This window comes from Glycine soja, chromosome 18 (assembly GCF_004193775.1).
Source record: "Glycine soja cultivar W05 chromosome 18, ASM419377v2, whole genome shotgun sequence".
Taxonomy (NCBI): Eukaryota; Viridiplantae; Streptophyta; class Magnoliopsida; order Fabales; family Fabaceae; genus Glycine; species Glycine soja.
The window spans coordinates 34,619,128-34,629,316 of record NC_041019.1 but is presented as its reverse complement, the minus strand read 5'-3'; the positions used below and the strand labels follow the sequence as shown (position 1 = coordinate 34,629,316).

Here is a 10,189-nt window from a genome sequence, read left to right as displayed (position 1 = left end):
TTGTTTATGTAATATTGCTAGGAAAGAAAATAGCAAATACATCTTCAGTAAATAATTTTAACTATGGTTTCAAGGATGAAATCTTAATACAAGAAATTGGTCTAAGCAAATACAACTACTTCGCCCTACCCAGTTCATATTTTTTTGTGGATCATTTGGTCTAAGCAAAATAAACCCTTACCATTTTTAAGAAATCGGTCTAATTGTAGATGCTTTATGCTTGGAGGTACAAGGTCAACTTGTTCCAAGTGACGAATAAACACAAAGTGAATAAACACAGTGAAGAATAAACACAAAGTGAAGAAACCAAAGTTCTTATAGAAGAATAAACACAAGCACCTACAGTGCAGGGTCTGTTCCTAACAAATTTACAAAAATGCCCACAGTACAAATTAAAGAAATCAAACAATGAGCAACGAAATCAAACAATGAGTACCCACAGTACAAAACCAATGAAATCAAACAACTAAATAAAAAATAAATCACAAATTAACGAAAAAATGAACACACTGTGGCACAACAAGAGTGTGGGTCAAAATCGCAAGGGAAACTTACTTGTGAGAGAACGCTACGTGTGTGGTGCGTGAAAGTGGCTGAGAGGGAGAGAGAGCTACTGTGCTGAGAGGGAGAGAGCGCTAGTGTCGTGTGCGTGAGAGTGGCTAAGAGGAAGAGAGAGCGTGTGTGGCGTGAGAGAGTGGCTAAGAGGGAGAGAGAACGTGCCTGAGACTAGATGGAGAATTTTAATTTCTCTATTTTTTGTGAGAATTTGAAATTCTCCCAATTTAGTCTATTAAAATGTTTTATAAAATGATGGCATTTTAATTACTTCTAAAATATCTTATCCAAACAGATTATTTTACAAGGCATTTTAATATCTCAGTTAAAATACTTTATCCACTTTAATTACTTCATCCAAACACACACTAAGGTTTTTTTTAAGCAAACAATTTATATTAACTATTAGGATTTAATATAATTATTTAGGGAGTTCTATATATATGTCGTAGGCATTATTATTATTATACGGTTAGTTTGATACACTACTAAAATAAATGTTTTTTACGACGTACTTTCAAAGTCGGTCGCAATAGGACCGTCTTTGTATTAGGAGCGGTGGCATTTTGGTAAATATTTTACATATTTAAAGACGTTTTCGTTTGGCAACGTCTTTGAAAGGGAGACAGGGGCATTTTTGTAATGATAAAAAAAATTACTAAGACGGTGTATCTAAACAACGTCGTTGAAATCCCTATATACAAAGACGGGTTTGAAATTTACACCGTCGTGAACCATAAAGACGGCCGTCGTGAACCATGTTGTCCCGCGCGTTCTTCTTCTCCTTCGTGAGTACGTCTGAACGAAACCTCCCGCGCTAGCTTCTCGTGGGTGAGTTTCTAAGTGAGTTTCGCAACACCTTGACTCCTTCACATCAAACCTTCCGGCCGCGCTACGTTGCTCGTGAGTGAGTTTTTCAGCTTTTGAGAACCCAAAGATCATTGCAGTGACACTGTTCACGGAGGTAACATCGGCCTCGTTGCATGAAGAGTTGGGTGTGGTGGTTTGAGATATTGTATTTTCGTTGCAGTAATATTGTCCAATTTTGACTTTTCAGGAACTTCTATCTTTAGAAACTTCCTCCCTTGGTGGTTCATAGGCTGGGTTGGGACCCCTAGCTAGTTGTATTTTGCGACAAGGAGATTTATCGCTTTCCAGGTTCGTGTTCTTTGATGTCGTTTTTTGTTTAACAAGATATAGGGTTTGTTGCTTGAATTCCTGTTCATATTTTGATTGTCTTTTATTTTCATTTATGTTTGGAAGTACATATTTCCTCTTAAGTGGTGATTTTTAACTCTAATGAATTTGAAATTCCATGGTTCACAAAAGTGAGATTGACAGGACTTGAAATTCCATGGTTCACAACCTAAAATAAACCCTATTTCTCATCTGCTTTCAGTATTCTGTCTCTGGCGTGAACTTGGTTCTTTGCATTAGGGGATGATGAAACAATGTCTGGGATCTTTGTGACCCCTTCATCAACAAGGACACACTCACACACTTACTTTGAGGGTTCAATAGTAGATTTGTATAACTTTAATATATTGATAGATCTGAAATAACTTCATATGTATACAAATAAATCAGAACATGAAAATTAAAGAAGAAAGTGATATTGTATGTGCATATGCATAATATTTAGAGTTTAGAGTAGGGAATAACTTAAATTTCAAAACATTTAATTGCTTGGGTCTAATCCCTGGGGAATGTTCCATGTAACAAATGTGACAATAATTGAAACTTTCATTCTAAATGCATCAACAGCAACTATTGATGGGTTATCTCGCTACTCTGTCAACAATGTGTCTTACTTGATCCCAGATATACCACTGAAACTAGCTGATTTCTTTTCCAATAGAACTGGTGTATATGAACTTGATGCTTTTTCTAAGAACACTTCAAATGCTAACGCCGTGCGTGGAGTTTTCGTATCTAGTGCATTACTTAAAGGTTGGACTGAGATAGTGCTAGAAAACAATTTAGACATCATTGATACTTGGCATTTGGATGGATATAGCTTCTTTGTTGTTGGGTATAATGTGAGGTTAACCTTTATACATACTCTTTAAGTTTCTACTCCACATTTTTTCATTGCTTGTGTTGTACTAAGCCTCTGTTTTGTGCTATATGGTTGAATTTTCCGGGATAGAAGATATGAATATAAAGGTCTCAATAAGGTTTGGAAGGGAAAATTGTCAGAGGCCAAGGCTAGTGGAAATTCTATAAAGATCCAGGAAGCACAGGTATGGATGATATTTGTTATGGTTCTTCCACAATTTATTGTGACATGATTTCATTTTAATTATTATTTCATGATTAGGATATGGTTGTGCTTTATGATTCATTGCAAATTGCTCACAAGTGTATACTTAATTCCTTTTATGGATATGTCATGCGCAAGTGAGTATATTGATCTCTATAGTTTCTTGATGTTTCATCATTGGACTTTATTTAGTTACATATGCTATTTTTTCTTGAGTCATCCCGTGCATTGATTTTTATCTTACAGGGGTGCAAGATGGTACTCCATGGAAATGGCTGGAGTAGTGACATATACTGGTGCAAATATCATTCAGAATGCTCGCTTGCTAGTAGAGAAAATAGGAAAACCACTTGAACTAGACACTGATGGTATCTGGTGTGCACTACCTGGATCTTTTCCAGAAAATTTCACTTTGAAAACAAGGTATGCTCTGTTCATATATGATGACACTACATGTATTGAAATTTTAATTGATTGTTTTTATTTTAGTGACAACAGCTTGAACTCTGGGTATTCTAATATGATCATTTTTTAATTTGTTCATATTATGAAGGAATTATGGAAATTGATGACTTTCAAATGGGACATTAATGTGGTTGCATAATTGTTTATTAGGATAATTGGATTGGATATTCTTGCACCATTCCTCCTGCATTTAGTGTAGCTTCAGTTGTTGACTGTAGGCAATATATTGGGTTGGATCCTACCTACTTTTTACCTTGTTTCTTCGAAATTGTTATTGCTAGAAATTATAAATGATTATCATATTTAATGGATTTCAGAGACCCAAAGAAGAAGTTTACAATCTCATACCCATGTGTTATGCTTAATGTTGATGTGGCAATAAATAACTCAAATGATCAATACCAGGTCAGCTTTTAATTTTATCTGTAAATGATTTATTTAATTCACAATTGATGCAGATTCTTCTGCTTTGGTGTTTTGCAGTTGGTGCTTTGCTGTTACTTTTGATTACTACATTCTTTCTATTTTCATTTTCTGACAGACACTCACAGATCCAATCAGGAAAACGTATACAACTCGCAGTGAATGCTCTATCGAATTTTAGGTGAAGAGCTCTATGTGAGGGTTTATGATGTTGATCCCAACCCTGCCAAGGAGAAGCCACCTCCACAGAATCTCCTTCTATGTGGTTAGTCATGTTAAAACCTCCAAGTTTCTTCTACTTGGTTGTCCCTTTTTTCTCCTTTACAAACTTTCACTATTGACTTAACTTCTTGTCTGGTAAATTCATACCTTCTTATAGACGTCTTAGCCACTCTGATTATATGGTTGTGGACATGAGCAAAGGGTATTTGGAAATTACCTTGGCATAAAGTTTATTATAATCATTGGATGTCTTAATCATTTACTAAGTTGCTTTTGAACATGTATATTGCTATACTTGTATGTATCTTTAATTGCTGAAGAATCAATGTTAGCTAGACTTTATCAAAGTAATTGAAGCAAGTAACAAAGATCCAAAGTCTACCTTGATCCCTATACATATAGTACATTTTTAATTTGATCCTTTTACATATAGTACATTCTTAATTTAGTTCCTATCTATTTAGCGTATTCTTAATATGAATTGTTGTTATCTTGTCTCATAAGTTTCAAATTTTTTTGTGATTTTAAATTTCAGTTTAAAATCTATAAATACGAATTTGAGAATTTTTAAATATTTGTTTCTTGTTGTGTTTTTTTGTTTTTACAGCTTTTCTTTCAGTATGTTGTAAGAGATAAAATCATCCATCCTGTCAAAGCCGAGGTACGTCGTTCTCTTAATTTTTCTGGAAAATAATTATTTAATTTAAGATTTTCTCTTACGAATTATAATAACTTTATATCCTAAAATTATAATAACTTGTTTTTTGTATGAAATTGTCTTAACAATTTTTTTTGGTTATAGTCTTGTAATTAATATATATATTGATTTATAAAATTAATATTTAAATGATAGATTAAATATAAATAATTTGTGAACCTCTTATTTTGATTTAATCTATCCTTTAAATATTAATTTTATAAATAAATTTTATTATTAATATTAATTACAATGCTAACATATATTATTTTTAATTATTTTTATTTTTTCTGATGACTTATCATTTAGGAAAAATAAAAATAATTAAAAATAAGATGTAATTCAAGGACGGTGCTTACGTAAGCAACGTCTTTGAAAGTTCACAAACAAAGACGGTGCTTACATAAGCAAAGACGGTGCTTACATAAGCAACGTCTTTGAAAGTTTGCAAATAAAGACGTTGCTTATGTAAGCAACGTCTTTGAAAGTGAATCCCTTTCGACAACGTAGATTTTTTACCCGTCGTTGAACGGTTTTATTTTCCACGACGTTGGAAACAATGACGGTCGTCCACCGTCGTTGTATCCTGCTTTCCACCGTCTTAGAATCGCGTTTTTGCAGTAGTGATAACACCTACATGTGCCAACATTTTTAGGTGATACCATACTACACATTAATTATTATTAGACTATTCAATGACATTTTTTTTTAATTTTGTAAAATATTTATTGTTTATATATACATTTATTCATTAGAATTATGAACGGTTAGTTTCTTGTTAATTACATAAGTCTGTTTTTTTTTTACTAGCAGAAATACTGTGTCTATATTTCTATTACATTAATATATTTTTTTATTATGCATTTGTGTGTATACTAAATTATTTATTTATTGAATAATTTATTTTGTGCTTGATGAATGTTTATTGGTAAGTTATTTTTTATTCTGTCATTTTTAGTTTATTAATTTTTTTTCTCAACACATTTTATTTGTTTTGATAGGATATTAAATTTTTTTGGTTTAAAAGTCAAAGACCATGATTCATTACATCATTGTGAATCCTATGGATTTGATATGATATTAAATTTGATATATTACAATGGTTTTTATTTTTATATATTAATTTATTTATTTATTTATATATTTTAATTGTCATGTGTTGATCGTGTAAACATTTTTGTGTTGTCATTAAAAAAATAATTCTTAAAAAAATTATAATAAATTATTATAAAACATGATAAATTTACCATACAAATGGATCTATAACTGAATTTTAGTATGGTGATAGTGCTTTTAAATTTCACTATTGACATGTGTTAGTTTTAGTTTATAGGATTTTTTTCTCAACATGTGTTTGTGTGTTTGTATTCTTTTATTTTTGTGGCTCTAATACTTTTTGATAATCTATTTATATTTTAATATCTATTTTATGTTAAATTACTTGATATTTTTTAATTGTTTGATTAGATAAACCAATATAATTTAAAAACATTCCAAACTCCCATTACTCTCTATCTTGACCTTTTTTTTTAATAAATAAATCACTATTGCGCTAACGCATTTTTATTGTGTTAGATTTTGTGTATTGTAATGATTTATTGATATTGATATATTGTGCAAAATTATACAACTATTTTGCTTTTTTAAATCTAAAATGTTGATCTCTTGGCATTTATACAACTATTTTCAAACATTTCGCAGCAGTGAATGTTTTCAACATAGCATGCGCCGTTTGGTGTAATCGTAACCAGTGGACATTCAGGCATAATACAATCATTACAATGGACTTGGCAAAAGCTGCAGCTTTGCATGTTAGCTCTCAAATAAGCCATGAAAGGGAGAAACTAACATCAAACGATGCGTTGCATAACACCTGCAGATCGAAAAAAAAAAAAAAGAATTATGATGCCTCAATTGGACACTACTACTGCTATAGTTTTGTTTTTCCATCCGTCTTTTGAACCCAAGGTTGTAGAGGCTGTGGTATTCAGGTAGGCTTTACAACCTGTTGATGTTTGTGTACATACAGTTCTTTATGAAATAGATAGCTAGCAAGTAGCTACTGGTTATATCATAGTCAGAAGAAGCCTAAACTAAATTGCAAAAGCTATTTTCATGGAGTGGTGAAAATTTCAGATTATTGAGTGCAAGATCACAAATTTTTATTGTGGCATCTTCCTTTGCTCTTTTGCAAACAATGAATTGACACAAGTGTTGCAAACAATTTAATTTTACTACTAGGGCTAGAGAGTTGGCCTTCACGGTCAAGTATGAAAGGAGATTCGATCATGTCATACATGTGATCCCTAATATGAAGCGTACACCTCAAGACACATGTGACAGTTGGATATTAACTGATTTTCTCGTCCTAAAGCATGATATAAAAGGCACAAAATGCTAGTATATATGTAACTAATTTCAAGTCATTCTCTCACTAGACCTTAAATCCTTATTGACTTGAGCGTGGAGTAATTGCAGAGGCTTCACAACACCACCGTTGAACCCTCTTGGTTCCACTATGCTGGAAATTGCCCTTGCAGCTAAGTTCTGAAGTCAAACTTCTATGAACTGGATCTCCATTGATTGTTGAGAATAAAACTCCATGTAGAAAAAAAAATGATTATGGTCAACTTTGGATTAGTATCAATCCCAATATGGCTTGGGTTGGAAGAGTAAAATTTTGTTAGAATTATTTACTCTCTTAATTAATTTGTTATGGTTGGTTAAGGTGTTACTTTGGTGTGACTTCAAAATAAGTTACATTCATCTGACCTATGTATTGTCCAATCATAGTATGTCATGTAACTTATATCATCACATAAGATAATTCATTTAATCAAATTTAATAAAATATTGTCTGTCTAATTAACTTTAAATTAATCAATTGTAATTAAATATTATCTAATAAATTTTAAATTTATTTAATAAAATAATATGATCTACTTATATCGAATAAATTGATCTCATAATTATCTTTTATCTAACATTAGAACAATTATATCTTTTATCAAGATTAGAACAAATATATCTAATAAAAAAATTAATGTAATTATATTTAATATAATTATTATGTAATTAAAAATGTAATGAATCTTTTAGCACAATCTTAAAGTAATTATATTTAATATAATACTAAATATTTTAAAAAATGATAAATTTATATATATATATATATATATATTAAATATTACTAAATACAAAATTACTAAGCACAAATTTAAAAATTTATAATTTAATCCATTGCACGAATATAAACTCTAGTATTTATTTTTAATTTGAAATCCTATAAAATCATTTTTACTTAAAAATCCTATAAATAATTTTATGAATAAATGCTATTTTTGAATAATATTTATATTATTTAGTTGAAATTTTTATACTAAAATTAATGTTAACTAATATTTATAAAATAAGGTTAAATATCATTTTTACATAATTATATAATAAATATTTTAATATTAATTTATTAAATATACTTTTATTACAAAAATCTTACATACGGAAGAATATCATAACTTAAATTAATTTTTATAGTGTTATTTTTTGTTTACATAAATACATTTGAATAAATTGTATAAGATTTGTTTCTCATACTTGTTTCCTTTTAGTATAATAAAAAAGTTTAAATATTTGAAATTATCTTGATTAAAGCATATACATGTGTGATAATAATTAATTTATTTAAATTTAAATATAAAGATATGCTTGTTCTAATTACCTTGATTATATTTAAATGATTTTTATGAACTAAAAAATAGGAAAAAAAATGTTTACAATTTTCTCTCAAATGCATAATATTTTTCTCTCTAACTTGTTTACTATAAAGAAAATCAAGACAAAAATAAAGTAAATTATATTTAAGAATTTCATTAGATATTTTTGTTCTAATCTTCATAAAAGATATATTTTTTCTAATGTTGAATAAAAGATAATTACGATATAATTTATCAGATATAATTATATCATATTATTTTATTAGATAAATTTAAAATTTGTTAGATATTTAATTACAATTGGTTAGAAAATATTTTATTAAATTCAATTAAATGAATTGTCTAATGTAATGATATAAGTCATCTTCCATTACATGATGAGATAATACATAAGTGAATTGAGTATGATTTAATTTTAAGTCACATTGAAATAACGACTATTAATAATTAGTTGTTACTAGTGCACTAGATAGTACAAGTAAGAGGAGTGTATAAAATTTTTGTTATATTTTAGGATAAATAGCCATTTTCATCCCTGAATATATAAAGCACTAACAAATTCGTCCTCGAAAGATAAAAATTCAAATTTTAGTCCCCGAAAGTGAAAAAAGTGCGACAAATTCATTCATTCATTCATTAACTTGTATCCGTTACCGTTAATGAAAGAGTCTGCGTGACACAAGGACAAATTTGTTAGTGCTCTCTTAATTTTGTTGCTACCTAATGCTGTCACATTAGAAATTTCAGAGCAATATGTTTATTAATCAATATTATGTTTGTTTTAACTTATGTTTGTTTTCTTATTTTTAAGTTTTTATTGTAATATTATGTTTGCAACGATTAAAAAAGGAGGGAAGATGAAGATTAAAATATATTTTGGATAAATAGTCATTTTCGTCTTTGAATGTGTAGAGTGTTGACAAATTCGTCCCTGAATATGCCACGTAGGCGACTCTTTCACTAACGGTAACTGATGAAAGTTCATGGATGAATAGATTTGTCATATTTTTTTCACTTTTGGGAACTAAAATTTGAATTTTTATCTTTCAAGAATGAATTTGTCAACGTTCTATACATTCAAGGATGAAAATAGTTATTTATCCTATATTTTATTCAATCATTTTACACAATGTTATTCTATGAGACTCCTCTCTTGTATTTTGAACTCTATGATATTTGACCTTATCAAGTTGATGTCACTTGCATTTATCCTCAAATCTTTTCATCTAAGAATTTTGGATATATTGTATTATAGCTTTCTTGTCGTAGCTAATGATTCCCTTGTGGAAGAATGCAAAGAGGAGACCGAAGATACTAGAGTTACGTATAACGATGGATAAAGATTTCATATATCCTAATTCGAAGTCACCATGTGTAAGGGAGTTAATGATCAATGTATTGGTAGGAATTGTGAGTAGGGGTGAAAATATGGGCCAAGATCCATTGGCATGTTTCTTAAGCCTGCGGACTGTGCGGATAACAAACCTTTTTTTCTTTTAAAATTTGCATAACTATAGGAAAATTTTGGCTTGACTTGTGAAACCCAGAGACTACGTGGGCTAAAATTGTGGGCTTATGGGCTAGCTTGCGAAATCCTCAAGATATGTTAAGATCTTGATCTTTAATTTGGAAGGTTCAAACATTTGATGTTGTTATAAATCTTGGTATAATTTAGTTACAATGTTGATATATTTTAATTTAATAGATTTTAACTTAAAAATGAAAGGAAAACAAAAAAAAGTCTTCTAATTCCATAGATTTTCTTTTTTAATTTTTTTATATTATTATTGAGTCTGTAGACCAATCTATTTATCTGCAAACCATTTATCTCACAAATCGGGTTTATTCGGC

General features: G+C 29.6%; 1 long non-coding RNA gene across 3 annotated transcripts; it reads left to right on the top strand.

The window, feature by feature from the left end:
- The first annotated feature begins 1,014 nt into the window (after positions 1 to 1,014).
- Positions 1,015 to 6,798, top strand: LOC114395944. Of its 3 annotated transcripts, XR_003663162.1 has the most exons (9): positions 1,015 to 1,519; positions 1,613 to 1,713; positions 2,708 to 2,798; positions 2,876 to 2,955; positions 3,065 to 3,241; positions 3,601 to 3,688; positions 3,825 to 3,971; positions 4,536 to 4,589; positions 6,327 to 6,798. It is a non-coding gene; the product is annotated as an uncharacterized LOC114395944 (long non-coding RNA). The 3 variants fall into 3 exon arrangements; XR_003663163.1 differs by having other exon boundaries at positions 1,019 to 1,713; positions 6,330 to 6,798; XR_003663161.1 differs by having other exon boundaries at positions 1,019 to 1,713.
- Positions 6,799 to 10,189: the final 3,391 nt, after the last annotated feature.